At 37.6% G+C, this 16,248-nt stretch overlaps 1 protein-coding gene across 4 annotated transcripts in view; it reads left to right on the forward strand.

Annotated features, from left to right (window-relative positions):
- Positions 1–16,248, forward strand: part of asb1 (ankyrin repeat and SOCS box containing 1) — a 106,603-nt gene that overhangs the window by 47,280 nt on the left and 43,075 nt on the right. The window contains exon 7 of one of the 4 annotated variants that reach the window (XM_056465890.1): positions 14,305–15,004. The exons of the other annotated variants lie outside the window; for them this stretch is intronic. The gene's annotated coding sequence lies outside the window, so the exon portion shown is untranslated. Of the gene's footprint in view, positions 1–14,304; positions 15,005–16,248 lie in introns of those variants that run through there. 4 annotated transcript variants of the gene reach the window in all.

Genomic DNA, 16,248 nt, shown 5'->3' on the forward strand with positions numbered 1-16,248 from the left:
AAACCATTTCGTTTCACACTAATCTGCAGACTGAAAATTCAGTTATTATATTTTATCACACAAACAGCCCCAGAAGCCTAAATATAGTGTTTTTAAATAGCAACAAATATATGAGATTTAATAAATATTGTCCGCATAAAAATATCACATATGATATTAACAGGAAAAAGCACAGTGTTTATCAGTGTAGGGTGGTGATCAGTTGCACTCCGGCCCACCACATTGCCTCCTGCGGCGAAGTGAGAAATCCGCAGGACCCGCTCCCCCCCAAAAAAACTCCTAATTCAAAGCACATTTCACCAAGTGCGGCTTAGAGAGGGGATGTGGCTAAAACAAATAAAAGAATCATAAAGGAGGGATCAAAGCAGGCCTGCAAATCCATTCCTTCTGGGTAAAGAGCCTTTCATAAAAAAAAAGAAAAAAAAAAAGAAATCCCACATCCCGACTACATATCTCATGGAACGGATCACTGGCAAACGCGTGCCTGTGCCGGATTGATGGAGCGGACGCTGTTGGCAGGCCTCATCTCTTGCTCTTTCCATCAGAGTGAATGCCTTTTCATAACTCGCTGCTAGTAAGCCTGTGGGGAAACACATACAGTCAAAGTCAAAATGATTAGCCATCTTATGAATTTAGATTTTTTTTTTCAAATATTTCATAAATGATGTTTAACAGAGCAAGGGAATTTTCATGGTATTTCCTATAGTATTTTTTTCTTCTGGAGAAAGTCATATTTGTTTTATTTCAGCTAGAATAAAAGCAGTTTTTAATTATTCTAAAGCCATTTTAAGGTCAATATTATTAGCCCCTTTAAGCTATATATTTTTTGATTGTCTACAGAACAAGCTATCGTTATACAATGGCTTGCCTAATTACCCTAACTAACCTAGTGAACCTACTAGTTAAGCCTTTAAATGTCACTTAAGCCATACCTGTCAGCACTCTCATTTTTCCCAGGATTCTCCTGTATTTTACAATTCTATCCCTCTATCTTCACATAAAGGTGTTTACCATATTTCTCCCATAGTTTTTATCTCCCGGCGCATGGTCTAACAGGGTTGTGCTTATTCTCTTAATAAGTTATGGGTGTATTTTGAGCATAACATGCATTAAACCAATCAGAGACTCATCTCCCATTCTCTTGTCAGTTGCGTTGTGCCCTAGCGCATTTACTATTTACATGGCGGACTTTGTAAGAGGAAAAAATGAATGCTTCACTAGTGAGAAAACAGTTAAACAAACCATCTGCAGTAAAGAATGAGCCACCTCCATTCAGCCTCTTTACTTTCTCTTTACTTCTTTACTTTCATGAATAAGGAATCTGTGTTGTACGCACTCCACTGAAGACATCCATTAGATAATTCATTTACTTTGTTAAGCGCAAAAGATTTGTTCCAAAACTATTTCTAAATTTAGTTCTAATTCCAGCAAACTAATAAGTGAAGAATAATAACGAAGTGTGGTCAAACAGTTATATCCAAACACACGTCCTATTCTTATTCCCCATATGGGGATGCCAAACTCAATAGGTGGACAAATCTAAACTTGTTTTTATTAAAAGAAATATAAATATGCAAATAATACATAATACTGCTAATAATAATAACATTATTCATTTATTCATTCATTTTCTTTTCAGCTTAGTCCCTTTATTCATCAGGAGTCACCATGCAAAATGAACCGCCAACTTATCCAGCATATGTTTTATGCAGCGGATGCCCTTCCAGCCACAACCCAACACTGGGAAACACCCATACACTCTTGCATTCACACTCATACACTACGGCCAATTTAGCTTATTCAAATTACCTATAGCGCATGTCTTTGGACTGTGGGGGAAACCGGAGCACCTGGAGGAAACCCACGTCAAATGCAAACTGAAATGCCAACTGATCCAGCCAGGGCTTGAACCAGCGAACTTCTTGCTGTCAGGCAATCATGCTACCCACTGCGCCACCCACAACAACATTATACAAATGCAAATTGTCATGAATAAACTGAAAAAAGCCCCTCGAGATGAAGAAGGCATGAAGGCGGTGGTTTTTAAATTTATGTAAAAAGTATTAATTTTTGTAATATTTTAATCCTTTAATTCTTTTGTTAAGATATTTGTGCATTGCTGTACACCCTGTGTATATTAAGCGATGTGTATGTGTTTAAGGTGCACATCTAACGCACTCTGCGCTGGACTTTAGACCTGATTTCAGCTGGTCAATTGAGCAGTCTATTTTAGTTCCTCAAAATAGCAACGCACCAACAATGCGCCTTAACACACCTCCTTTCTAGACAGGAACACTCATGAGTCAACAAAGTGGAGCAAATGGATTTACTATTTTAACAACTTGACGCAAAACTGGAAAATTAGGGTTGCACTGGTCTGAAAATAGCAACAAATCTTGACAAATACATCTTGCACCTTATTGCGCCGGGTGTATGACATAGCCCGTACACAAAATATTCATTCATTCATTCATTCATTCATTCATTTTCTTTCGGCTTAGTCCCTTTTTTAATCCGGGTTCGCCAAAGCGAAATGAACCGCCACACATAATAATAACAATAATAATAATAATAATAACAATAATAATAATAATAATATAATAATAATAATAATAATCGTAATAATAATAATAATAATAACAATAATAATAATAATCGTAATAATAATAATAACAACAATAATAATAAATAATAATAATAATAATAATAATAATAACAATAATAATAATAATAATAATAATAATAATAATAATAATAATAACAACAATAAATAATAATAATAATAATAATAATAATAATAATAATAATAACAACATCTAAATGTGTCGATCTTTGGTGGGTTTTCTTTTAAACAACAAATTTTGTCTTAAATGAGCATACAATTAGGAGGTAATCGAATGCTTTCATTATAATTCTGTACATTCTTAAAGTGATTATTTAATGTAATCAAATGAAAAATCATATGAGATATTCATTCGCTGCTCTTTAATCAGAATGTTTCAATTGTACAGGGAAGAAAAGGTTAATGAGATTTGATAGCTTGATAAAAAAAAAAATGTCCATAATAGCTATTGATTTCTAATGAATTTCTAATGGATGCTGTATATTCTATCCTTTGTAAATAATATAAAAACATATTACCGACCGTTTCAAGGGTTCCAGATGAACATATTTAGTAGTTTGGGGAAAAATATATTTTTTGTATCCCTTATTTTCACATCCCAATGTTGACAGGTATGCTTTAAGCTGTATAGAGTCTTAAAATATCTAGTAAAATATTATTTACTGTCATCATGGCAAAGATAGAAGAAATCAGTTATTAGAAATGAGTTATTAAAACGTTTAGAAATGTGTTGACAAAATCTCTCTGTTAAACAGAAATTAGGGAAAAATATACAGGGAGGCTAATAATTCTGACTTCAACTGTATATGTGTGTTTATGCATGTGTAGATGGGGGTCTCGGAGACAGATGTTGGTATAAACCATTATAAAACGCAGGCCACCAGGAAGTCTGTAATGCTCTCAAGGCGTCGCTGCTTGGGCAGGAACATTTGGTGACCGTTGTGAAGAATATCACTCAACACACAGCTGCAAAATAACTGACATGAGCCGCTCCATTGAGCCTCACAGCTGAGCAGACATTATCCTAGTGAAGGGTGAGGTCTTTTTTCCATCACACGGACATCCGCCACGCGTCGTCAGAGGATTCTGGGTAAATCTGGAGCGGAGTTACACTTTGCACGCAGCGCATATTTGAAGGGTGATGCATCTGTGCTCGTAATTCGCAAACGCCATCGTTTTGCACTCGATTGAATGAGTTTCACAATACAATCGTGTTTGTAAAAGGAAAACAAATGGGCGTCTTAAGTGAAAATCCATGGATAGTTTTTTACAAAGCATCAAAGATGTTGAGTTTTTGGGGGGTTTTGGACAGACCGCATAATGACTAACTTTCCCCAAAAGGAGACAATGAATCTTCAAACCCTCTGCTCAACAGAAAATGGCACATTATCTGTGTTTGTAATTTGTTTATTATATTTTGCAGATGCACTTTCTTCAAAATAATCACACCAGTGATTGGAGAAATAATGCATTCTTTCCATTATTCCAGATATTCAAGTCATCTGGTGAAATTTTCATATCACAATATGTATCACAGGGAAAAGTGCCAATTGTCAGTTTTCCCAATGTCATGCAGCCAGTTTTTTTTTGTGTGTGTGATTTTAACATTCACAGACACTAGCCCACATAGGAATGTGATTCCTTCATTTGATTTATTCATCAAAATTCACTCCAACATTGCACAATATGTTGAATTCTGTTTTTCATGACTGGATTCTACGATTCCATCCACAATTTCCACATCGTGGAAATCACAGAGCCCTATAAATTTAACACCCAGATTCATTTTACAAAAAATAATTTGGTCCCGGGCAGTGGCGGTTCTAGACCAGAGTGACTGGGGGGCCGTGGAGGGGTCACTTGTACTTTTAGGGGCACACTTTAACATATATCACAAAATACTTAAACAATTATTCGAAGTCATTTTTTGTCATGCATCACTCTGCAGTCTTCATAAACAAGATAATTAAAAAAACTTAAACTCATAATAATCTTCCTTGTTAATTTATTTGACACTATCATTCAAGTACATAAAAGCACATTTTTACACCTGTAAAATTTAACAGATAGGCCTACAGTTGAAGTATTATAAATTTTTTGCCCTCCCATTTATTCAAAATAATGTTAAAGTTAAAGTTATTAACAAACCAAGAAAATTTCCACAGTGTTTCCTATAAAGTAAAAAGTCTTCTGGAGTCAATAAGTCTTGATGAAGTACTGAATAAAAGCAGTTTTTAATTTTTAAAAACTATTTAAGCTCAGTATATTAGCCTTCTTAAGAAATATTTACTGTATATTTTTGATCATCTACACAACAAATCAGTTATTCAATAACTTGACTAATTATTCCAACTTTCGTAGTTGGAGTCTTTTCCTAATTATTTAAATTACACTTAAATCTGAGTCAAAGACTATAGACTACTTAAAGGGACTTTGTCTGAATACAACTATCTTGCAAAATAACTAGTACAATATTATTATTATATAAAAAAAGTAGTTATTAGAAATTAGTTTTAGAATTTAAACTATTATGTTTAAAACGTGCTGTAAAAAATCAAGTGTTTTAAGACTTTAAGACACTACCAAAACAAAAAATGAATGAAGACAAAACTAAACGAGTTGAATATTTTATTTTCGTGAGTGTAATTGAAAACTAATGTTGATCAATGTGCTACATCTGTTCTCCGGTATTTGCAGACTATTTGTAAATTCACAACTACATTTCCTAATAAAACCTTCAAGAGATTCTTTTAAAGGGCCATGAACCCCCATCTCAGCAGGGTTTTTCACCTCTAGTTTGAAAAAAATCAGGAAAGTGGGTGAGACCAGCTTTGTTTAGGTGGGGAGGTGTCGAGTGACGAAAGAGGGAACAGTTTGTATGAAAAGGGGAGTTTTCAGTACTTGCATGCGCCTGATTTTCACAGCAGCAACACAACACAAACACCTTTGCCATCTTGAGAAACATAAACAACGAACATTAATCACACACTTACCAGATTTCTAGAGACAGGACAATCAACATGAACTGGGATCCTTGTCTTTTTAAAAGGAAACGAGCAGCAAATTCGGATTTCACAATTTCCAGATGCAAAAAGCTCCCAGGTTAAACATGTTCCTTACAAACATATTTTTGTCACTTGTTAGCAGACCACTGTAATCCACACATGTGGGTCCACACGCTAGCTGTACTCTCGTCACAGGTAAACTAAAACAAAACCTTCATTGCGGCATATTTATAAACGCAACACTGGCAACCCATGTCTCCGAACAATTCTTCTTCTACTTGTTTGAATCACAGTTGGCAACACAACGTGGTGTCTCTCTGAACACTGTAACAGGTAAAAGGAGTCCTTGAATCTATATCATGCATATTAATGAAGTTGCATCTTGTTCACAATAGAGCGCGCTGATTGGTTTGAACCAAGTCTTTCTCATGAATTAATAAACAGGTGTGCTGAAAACTCAGTGACGTCACTTTGTACCGGCCGCTACAGACAGCCAATCTCCACACTGGAATTTACACAAAGATCTCATGAAACACTTTTTATATGTGTGCTAATAGTGTTTTTAGCAACGTGGGACATATATATGACTCTCAACATCCCTAAACATGTGTTTTGGTGTTTCGTGACCCTTTAAAATGCTGAAGTCTTTATGGGACTGAGAGATTATTCAGATTTAAAAAATGGTGGCTAATCAGTTATTTTGAAAAGCTTGATTGTGTTTATTGGGTACACTTTAACACGTTCATACTTTGTTTTTTAATAAATCACATTATTTTCCCACATTTTCTTCTTAGAAATCAGCAGCGGGCTTTGATTTGCCAGCTGAACCATTGTGTCTTGATTGGCTAATCACTCAGGCCCAATCCCAATTCTATTTTATACCCCATCGTCTTGAATGAAACTAAGCTTGGCAAGCAATTTTGGAGAATTGATGTTTTTTCCACTCAGAAAGAATTCCCGAGCATACTGCCTGAGCATAGATATTTAGATTAGATATCGCGTACGCTATTCAATTCAATTAAATTCACCTTTATTTGTATAGCGCTTATACAATGTAGATTGTGTCAAAGCAGCTTCACATAAAAGGTCATAGTAAATTGGAACAGTGTAGTTTCAGTTTTCAGGTGTTTAAGTTCAGTTCAGTTTAGTTCAGTTCAGTGTGGTTTAATAATCACTACTGAGAGTCCAAACACTGAAGAGCAAATCCAACGATGTGCAGCTCTACCGATCCAAACCAAGCAAGCCAGTGGCGACAGCAGCGAGGGAAAAAAAAACACACCAGTTGGCGAAAGTGAAGAAAAAACCTCGAGAGAAACCAGACTTCGTTGGGCACGACCATTTCAATTTCTCCACTGGTAAAACGTCTTGTGCAGAGCTGCAGTATCAGCGGCGAAGGCTGGAAGCTGGACCTCAGTGAAAAATCGTCTGTCCCTGGAGCGTCACAGGAATCAGTCTCATGATCTTCACTCCTCCATGACCACCACTATTGTTGTCTATTGGAAGGAATGTGTCAATAGAGCCGTCATTTTAGTACAGGTTAGCGCTCCTTTGAAACGAATATGGGACCAAGGTGGCAGTAAGAGAACTTGCCATAACGGAGCCATAGATATGTAGACATCTATACATATATCTATGATCAGGAGTTTTCCCGGCGAAGTGATAAGTGACCGCATTGGCGAAAAAGAGTGTGTGTTTGTGTGCATATCCTCCCTACCTGGTTAAATTTGGTTTAATCCGTGCCCTGAAACACACCCTCTCTCCTGCTTCACTTCTAATTCTAACGGAGGGACTTCTAGTTCTAACTGTTATGAATGACTTGAGTGAACCATTGATATTCCTGCGTCTCAATGTGCAATTCACCTTTCGGATCTAAATGGTATATAGCATTTGTAATATTCAATAATTTAGGGTGGACAATATGCACATTGAGGCGCAGTCACTGTTATGTTATCAGGAACCCTTAAGTTACTTCAAAAACTAGCCGTTATGTCACTTAACTGACAATAATACAAGTTTCTGGCAGCGCAGCATCTTGTTGTCATATTTTATTTACATTGTTTGCTGATTTTATTCAATTTGACTAGCGTAAACCTAGAATTTAGTGCAGGTTGGTGCTCCTTTGCCTTATGGTCAATGCAGTAAGTGTCTATTATCATCAATAACGTAAATTGTTTAGTACAAAAAATCGTAACATACAAAAACTAAATCTTACCTATGAAATGTTATGCCGCTGTGATTTGTTTTCTTTCTTTGCTCATTACTACACCCGTACGCAGTGAAAAAGTCCAGCATCTTCAGAGGGCGACACAGTGGCGCAGTAGGTAGTGCTATCGCCTCACAGCAAGAAGGTTGCAGGTTCGAGCCTCGGCTGGGTCAGTTGCGTTTCTGTGTAGAGTTTGCAAGTTCTCCCTGCGTTTGCATGGGTTTCCTCCGGGTGCTCTGGTTTCCCCCACAGTCCAAAGACATTCGGTACAGGTGAATTGGGTAAGCTAAATTGTCCATAGTGTGTGAGTGAGTGTGTATGGATGTTGTCCCAGGAATGGATTACGGCTGGAAGGGCATCTGCTGCGTAAAACATGTGCTGGATGAGTTGGCGGTTCATTCCGCTGTGGCGACCCTGGATTAATAAAGGGACTAAGCTAAAAAAACTAAATTATATCCCTTTGCACTGATCTTTGAGCATTGTAACTTTGCAGATGTTTTTTATGCTTAAACAGCAATAAACTTTAGTTAAAGCAAAAAAAAAATCATAATCAAGGAAACATTCATGCGAAATCTTTCATTTTAATCAATGGATGTCTTGAGTGAAGATCCACTGCTAGTTTTACAAAGCATCAAAGATTTATCAAGTGTTTTGTTGCACAGACCGCACAGTGACTAACTCTCCACAAAAGAAGACAATGAATCTTCGAACCCTCTGTTCAACAAAAACACATTATCGTAATGGGCGATACATATTCCAGAGCTGTCGTATTGTAAAGCCGCCTGAGAAGTTTATTTCCCAAGCTCTCGATTCTTGCCGAAACACACAAAGAGTCACTGTGTGATAGTTTCCACGCACACAAAGTCTTTGTAATTACCACAGAAGACATACCCGTGGGTAAGTCAATAACTCATCTGGCAACAACTCTGATGTCGGTAAATGATCCAAAGACTTATGATTTGGAGGAAAAAATAAGACTCGCGTTTGGTCTGTGGTTTGTCCCCTGAGCACAACAGCGCTGTAGGCTGATCTTCTGACCTGTTGTGACAGTATATGCTGAAAGAAGCCTTGTGCATTAAAGCGGATGAGAAAAGCCAGGCGTTTGACTGTAATGAAGATGGTCTATGGTCAGAACGGTGCGGTTGATGCTGAGATGTTTTGATCGCTGCCACCACAGCACTATGGATCCCGGTCCCAGTAGAAGAAGTGCGGAGTTTAGACAAGGCCTCATGTGATTGTTACAGTACTTGGCAATGATATCTGTGCACTTTTAGCTGCCTCATAGGGTTTGTAAATGGTAAGGGAAACAATAGGCATTATTATGATGGTGTGCAGACGACACGGTGGCTCAGTGGTTAGCACTGTCACCTCACAGCAAGAAGGTCGCTGGTTTGAGTCTTCGGTGTTTTCCGAGTTCAGGATTTCTGTGTGGAGTTTGGATGTTCCATCGTGTTGGCGTAGGTTTTCTTCCAGGAGCTGGAAGGGCATCCGCTGTGTAAAACATATGCTGGATAAGTTTGTGGTTCATTCCGCTGTGGTGACTCCTGATGAATAAAAGGACTATGCCGGAGAATAATGAATGAATGAATGATGGTGTGTGCTGAATTCTGCTTGTCACATAACCTCCCTGTGACCTCATCACTTGTCATTGTGACATCTTCAGTCAGTGTAGAAGCCTATTTGTTTGGATTCGATAACCTATGTTATATATGCATTTCAGTTTTGAATATTTTAGTTTTGAATCATTTGCATTTGAGAACTTAGATTATTCATATGTGTAGTTCAGATGGATATTCTGTGCATTTTGCATTGAGGAGATGTAGCATGTTAAAAATTGTGTGTGGGCTCTTTAGAACTGCGACTGTTAAATCTGACGGCAGGGCGTTCTTTAGAAAACCGCGGAGTCACAGTTTTATTTACCATATCCGTGATGGTTGAAATTTGAGATCATTTTTGATTTACTTTATTTTTATTTGTTTATGTATGACTGAGTGAAAATTAAAGAAATTGACTTCATAGATTTCTTATTGGGCATGGAGCAAGCAAGAATGAAACTGAAAACCAAGAAGCGCAGTCACAAGCAGTTTGGAAAGTCTTACTCACTTTTTTACTCAGTTTTTTTGGGACAATTTAATTGTTTTAAGTTAAATCCACTTAAATGTGTAGAAAATAATGTTAACTTAATTCCTTTATGTGGTCCCAACACAATCGATTGTGTAGAATTTGTTCACAGTGTTCTTTTGCTGAAAAAAGTAGTCTGTGCAAAGATAATTCACTGAAAATAACATTTATTATGATAATCAAAGTCTGATCATTCGCTTTAGTGGCGGTTACGGTGGCTAAGAGAGCTTAACACGCTGTAATTTATCAAAGTAAATGCAATCGCAAAAAGTCATCGAATAAAGTAAGCAACAGTCATGGCATAATAACACCCATATCTCAGCAGGGTCTGTCATGTTTTTGGGTCCCCTTGAAACATTTCCGGTGTGTTATGTGGATATTTGCAAGTGTTGTGACCAATTTGCTGCGTGTCTCTTCAGTTGTTTGTGTTGTGATCAATTTGCAGCATGTTTCTTCAGTTGTTTGTGTTGTGATCAATTTGCTACATGTTTCTTCAGTTGTTTGTGCTGTGATCAATTTGCAACACGTGTGCTGTCAAATTGATGAAGATCGTTTCCTTATTTGCTGGTGTTTTTGCAATTGCATGTGCTTTTTTAAATTGCAGCGTGTTAAGCTCTCTCGGTCACCGTAGGCGGTCCTACAATATTCTTAACCACGCCCCTCTTAACGTTAGTTCGCTACTAGGGAATGATGCGTAAAAAGAAAGCCCGCCCCCCTACTCAATATTCCATTTCAGTTGGAAGCACATCAACATACTGAAATAAAACTTTCGGTACACTCTTGCTGTGTCTCATTTCAGAGGCTGCATCCTCTGAAGGATGCAGACTTCAAATGGGAGTCCTTCCAAGTCCACACAGGCTGAACCGAGCGTTTTGAAATGGGACGATCTAGCTTACAGAGGACAGATCTTGTAAACAGGCAACAGTCACAGCTGCTGTTAATAAGCGCTGATAAAAATTTGTAATGACTTTTTTTCAAAGTGATTTTAAAACTTTTTTTAAGCGATCTGAAAGCAAAACAAGGTTTACAGAAGCTGGAAATATAGTTCTTATAGTTCAATTCTAGATGTATTTAGATAGGCAAGTAAAAAAAACTTAATTCATACATTTAATCTGAGTTCTGCCGTTAACAGCACGCAATGAATCTTGGGATGTTCAAGACTGGGAAGAATCCACCGGTTGTGTCCTTCATCACCTGGGAAGCGAAGGACGCATTTTGAGGCTGTGTTTGAAGGAGTCTTTGAATTTTTTAAAAATGAGACAGCCTCCATCGCGCCACGATAACGCAGTGCACTTCAAATGCATCCTTCGGAGGATGCAGCTTCTGAATGAGACACGGCTTCTGATTTAAAGAATAATGCTACACAGGAAATTACATCACCAAGAAGTCCATCATGGGTCAAGGTCAGAGGCATATTCCAGCTCAAACTGGTGCACAATGTTTTGCTATGGTTAAAACATGTTTCCTGTTAGTGGTGTGTAACAAGGTTTGAAATACAGCTTTCTTGTTCTAATGCAGGGATCACCAATCTTGGTCCTGGAGGGTTTAGCTCCAACTTGCCTCAACACACCTGCCTGGATGTTTCAAGTGTACCTAGTAAGACCTTGATTACCTTGTTCAGGTGTGTTTGATTAGGGTTGGAGCTAAAATCTGCAGGAAAACTGGTCTTCCAGGAACAAGTTTGGTGACCCCTGTTTTAATGTGTTAAAAACATATAGTCAGCCCAATCAACAGCAACATAAACCATGCACGATTAAAAGAACACTTCCTTTTTTTTCTTTTTTTTTCTTTGGACATAAGCTTATTTTACAACTCCCTAAAGTTTAAGAGTTGAGTTTTACCATTTTTGAATCCATTCAGCTGATCTCAGTTTCTGGCGGGAGCACTTTTAGCTTAGCTTAGCATAAATCATTGAATAGGATTAGACCATTAGCATCTCGCTTGAAAAATTACCAAAGAATTTTGATCATTTTCCTATTTTAAGAGCTGGACTCTTCTGTAGTTTCTTGTGATGAAAATGAAATGAGAAGCTCAACATAGGCTCATTCTGAAAGCGTACCCTTATATACATTTATGGAGATCTCGAATTATGTAGCCAGAGGAACTTATGGCTGCATTTTATCTTTAAAAACGACTGCTACGGGGCGGTATGATGCCGTTTCTTTTCGCTGTTACCAGTTTGTCCAGTGGCTCAGCATGTAGGTCGGAGGATTTGAGAAGCGTAATTGACTGTGATGACGGGGTTTAAGTCTGGTGAAGAACAGTTCTGAAAACAACAGGTAAGACAAAAACAAAAGACAAAAAAATAAAATAAACAGGTAAATAACAGGGTGAGAATGTGGTAAAATCTGAAAACATGGCAAAAGTCAGGCGAGGGCTTTCTTTTTCTGGGTTTGCATTTGAAAACTGTCGGTTGGGGTTTTGAAGCGAGTGCGTGCTGGTCAGTCGGTGTTTTTTTAAAACACTATTGGTTGGGTATAGGGAAGGAGGAGGGTGGGTCAGTCGAGTCTGTCAGTTAGTCAGTCAGTCAACAGCAGCCTCTGGTGGATTTATGCGAGAAGAGCAGATGCAAATGGCACTCGCAAGAGAAATTTGAAATCTCAAAAAACGTACACAGCGCCCCCTGGTGAATTCACGAAAAACAAAAACTGCAAAAAATGTACCTCCTGGAACGTATTTGTCGCTCTTCAGAAAAGTGTGCAGGAGTGCGTAATCAGAATGAGCCTGGGTTGGAAAAGTTGCTATTTTCTAGGCACTATACTCTCATTCTGGTGTAATAATCAAGGAAATTTGCTGCAGTACCATGGCTGCAGCAGGTGCAATGATATTATACAGTGCCTAAAAATCTGATAACTCTTCTGTCAATATAATCAGGTAAGTGGTAAGGTAAGTGGATTATCCTGGCTTCATCTGAAATGTTTATCTTTTTATCCTGAAAGGCAAATGTTTGGATCACAATAATTAGTTCCATTTCCCTTAACTCAATTGGGTTGTCCTCTTTTTTTCTGGATGGCTAGGACAGTGACTGAAACATTGAGTGTATTTTGCAGTATTAGGAACATGTTTATACTGATTTTATCAGTCCCTACAATACTTCGGGTAAGAACACAAAGAATGGACTTCTCAGCTGCTATAGTTCCAACTCTTGCTTCATCAGAACAGGATGTTCAACGCACACCGCGTGGTTCCATTTCAAACATATTTTGGAGTTTTATTTAATAAAAATTTGAGTTGTTATTCCCTTGGAATTATGATATGATTACACTACCTAGCAAAAGTCTTGTTGCCTATCCAAGTTTTAGGGGCAACAAATAATAACTTGCCTTCTAGTTGATCACTTGGTATCAGAAGCAGCTTATAGGAAAGTCAAAGGTCCTAGATTATGCCTATTATGCCAGAATAAAATATGATCATGCCTTGATTTTAATTATTTGATTAGACAGTAAGATCTGACATTGCTTAGACAAAAGTCTTGTCACTTTTCATTACAGAAATAATGTACAGTATAGAATATAAAGTCATGGTGCAGTGGAAAAGAATTAATATCGTGTATGACTTCCATGAGCTTGGAGGACTGCATCCATACATCTCTGCAATGACTCGAATAACTAATTAGTAAACTCATCTGGAATGGCAAGGAAAGCGTTCTTAGCAGGACTTCCAGAGTTCATCAAGATTTTTTGGATTCATCTTCAATGCCTCCTCCATCTTACCCCAGACATGCTCAATAATGTTCATGTCTGGTGACTGGGCTGCCCAATCCTGGAGCACCCTTGACCTTCTTTGCTTTCGGAACTTTGATGTGAAGCCTGAAGTATGAGAAGGAGCACTATCCTGCTGAAGAATTTGCCCTCTCCTGTGGTTTGTAATGCAATGGACTGCACACATGTCTTGATACCTCAGGCGGTTGATGTTGCCATCCACAGATCTCTCAACAAACTTGACTGATTTCTGTTGAGAAATCTTGTGTCCATGCGGGTTCCAATAGGTCTTCTGCAATATTTATATGATTGGGATGCAGTTCAACAGATGATTCCTCGGATAAATCTAATCTTCTACCACTTTTCCAAACTAGAAGTCGTTATTATTTGTTGCTCTTACAACTGGGATCGACAACAAGACTTTTGTTTTGATAATGTATTTTTAAAAAATAAAACTGAAATGAATACAAAGCTTATTTGCAAACTTGACATTTCACATATAATGTGTTACCCTTTGATTTAAATGGTATTAATTTGAAAGAGAAACATTTACAACAGAAATAAATGCTGACATTACTTACACTCGACATATGTTTTAGACTGCATTCTTAAAGATGTACGATTTCAGAAATCCTCTTTTTCACTTTCCAGACGTGCATATCTGTCACTGACCCCCATACGGAGATCTGGAAGGAGAACGTAATGAAAACCAGGAGAAAAGAACTGATCCTGCCCGGCCATCACAGTGGCATAAAGCGTCAACCAGGTTTCCTGCTGAGTGGTGTCGTTACATAATAAAAGATACAGTGACCCCTGCAAACTTTGCCGTGCCGGGGCCCCCTTTGCGACCGTGTGGAGTTAACATCCCAGCCTTGAAAAGAAATAGTTCTCAGCTATTAAAATACCTCCGAAAATGGGATGCTTATCAAATAATATGAACCAGATTGGCCTGTTTTCCCTCTAGCCTGGCAATGAAACGTAGTTGAGAAGATATCTACACCTTTCATGTCGCTTTTGAAGTCGGTGACATTATATGGGCTTTGAGCGTCTGGGAATGTTGCGTGGTTATACAGACTCTGAGAAATAGAGTTGGTTTTTTGGGTCCGGGGGTCCTTCAACACCAAACTATCGTATATGGTCCAAATAGTCCATAGAGTAGTTGAAATTGATTGAATTAAATTAGATTTATTTCACTTAAATATGTCAGTTTGCTTAGTAAAAAAAAGTGAACTTAAAATTTGATTGTGTTAAGGAGAAATTAAACTGACTGAGTTGAACATTTCAAGTTCCCAGGATGGTTTGCTTCAGACTGGAAAAGGAAAATTAATGTTTTTGTACAAGATTTTTATAGCGAAACATACGTCAGTGTTCAATATTATGTTGGTATTTACATAGATTTCTATTATGTTGAAATGATGTTTATCTCTTACCGCTGATGGGCATTGCTGTTTTGTGTTTTAAGTATTATTTAGCCCTGTTAAATAAAAATAAAAATATAAAGACATTTAAAATCTCTTTTATAATAGAGTACTGGCTCAAAATTTCGGTTTATTTCCTAAATTAAACCTGTTTTAATTTTATTCAAAATTTTGCTTATTACTTTCTAAAATCTTTTTTTCTGAACTAAAATAAATTGGATTGAAATTATAATTGCCCATTTAATTGAAATTATAAAATTCATAAATTCATCAAATTATTACTCCTTTATAACTATTGCATCTTTTGTAAACTTATGATTTTTTTTTGTCAAATTTCAATTTAGTTCTGTTAAAATGTAAACAATGTTATTGTTTAATTTTCTAAATCTATAATTATCCATCCATCCATCTATACTCACTGGCCACTTTATTAGGTACATCTGTCCAACTGCTCATTAACGCAAAATTAATCCAATCACATGGCAGCAACGCAACACATTTAGGCATGTAGACGTGGTCAAGACGATCTGCTGCAGTTCAAATCGAGCATCAGAATGGGAAAGAAAGGTGATTTAAGTGACTTTGAACGAGGCATGGTTTTTGGTTCCAGACGGGCTGGTCTGCAAAGGAGAATGGCCAGACTGGTTCGAGCTGATAGAAAGGCAACAGTAACTTAAATATCTACTCGTTACAACAGAGGTATGCAGATGGGCTACAGCAGCAGAAGACCACACCAGGTGCCACTCCTATCAGTTAAGAACAGAAAACTGAATCTACAATTCACACAGGCTCACCAAAATTGGACAATACAAGATTGGAAAAAGTTGCCTGGTCTGATGAGTCTCGATTTCTGCTGCAACATTTGGATGGTAGGGCCAGAATTTGGCGTCAACACCATGAAAGCATGGATCCATCCTGCCTTGTATCAATGATTCAGGCTGGTGGTGGTGGTGTAAAGGTGTGGGGGATATTTTCTTGGCACATTTTGGGCCCATTAGTACCAATTGAGCATCGTGTCAACACCACAGCCTACCTGAGTATTGTGGTACTCTTTATGATCAGAGTGTACCCATCTTCTGATGGCTACATCCAGCAGGATAACGCGCCATGTCATGAAGCACTAATCATCTCCGACTGGTTTTTTAAATGGCCTCCACAGTCACCAGATCTCAATCCA

This window comes from Danio aesculapii, chromosome 9, assembly GCF_903798145.1.
Source record: "Danio aesculapii chromosome 9, fDanAes4.1, whole genome shotgun sequence".
In the NCBI taxonomy this organism is placed as follows: Eukaryota; Metazoa; Chordata; class Actinopteri; order Cypriniformes; family Danionidae; genus Danio; species Danio aesculapii.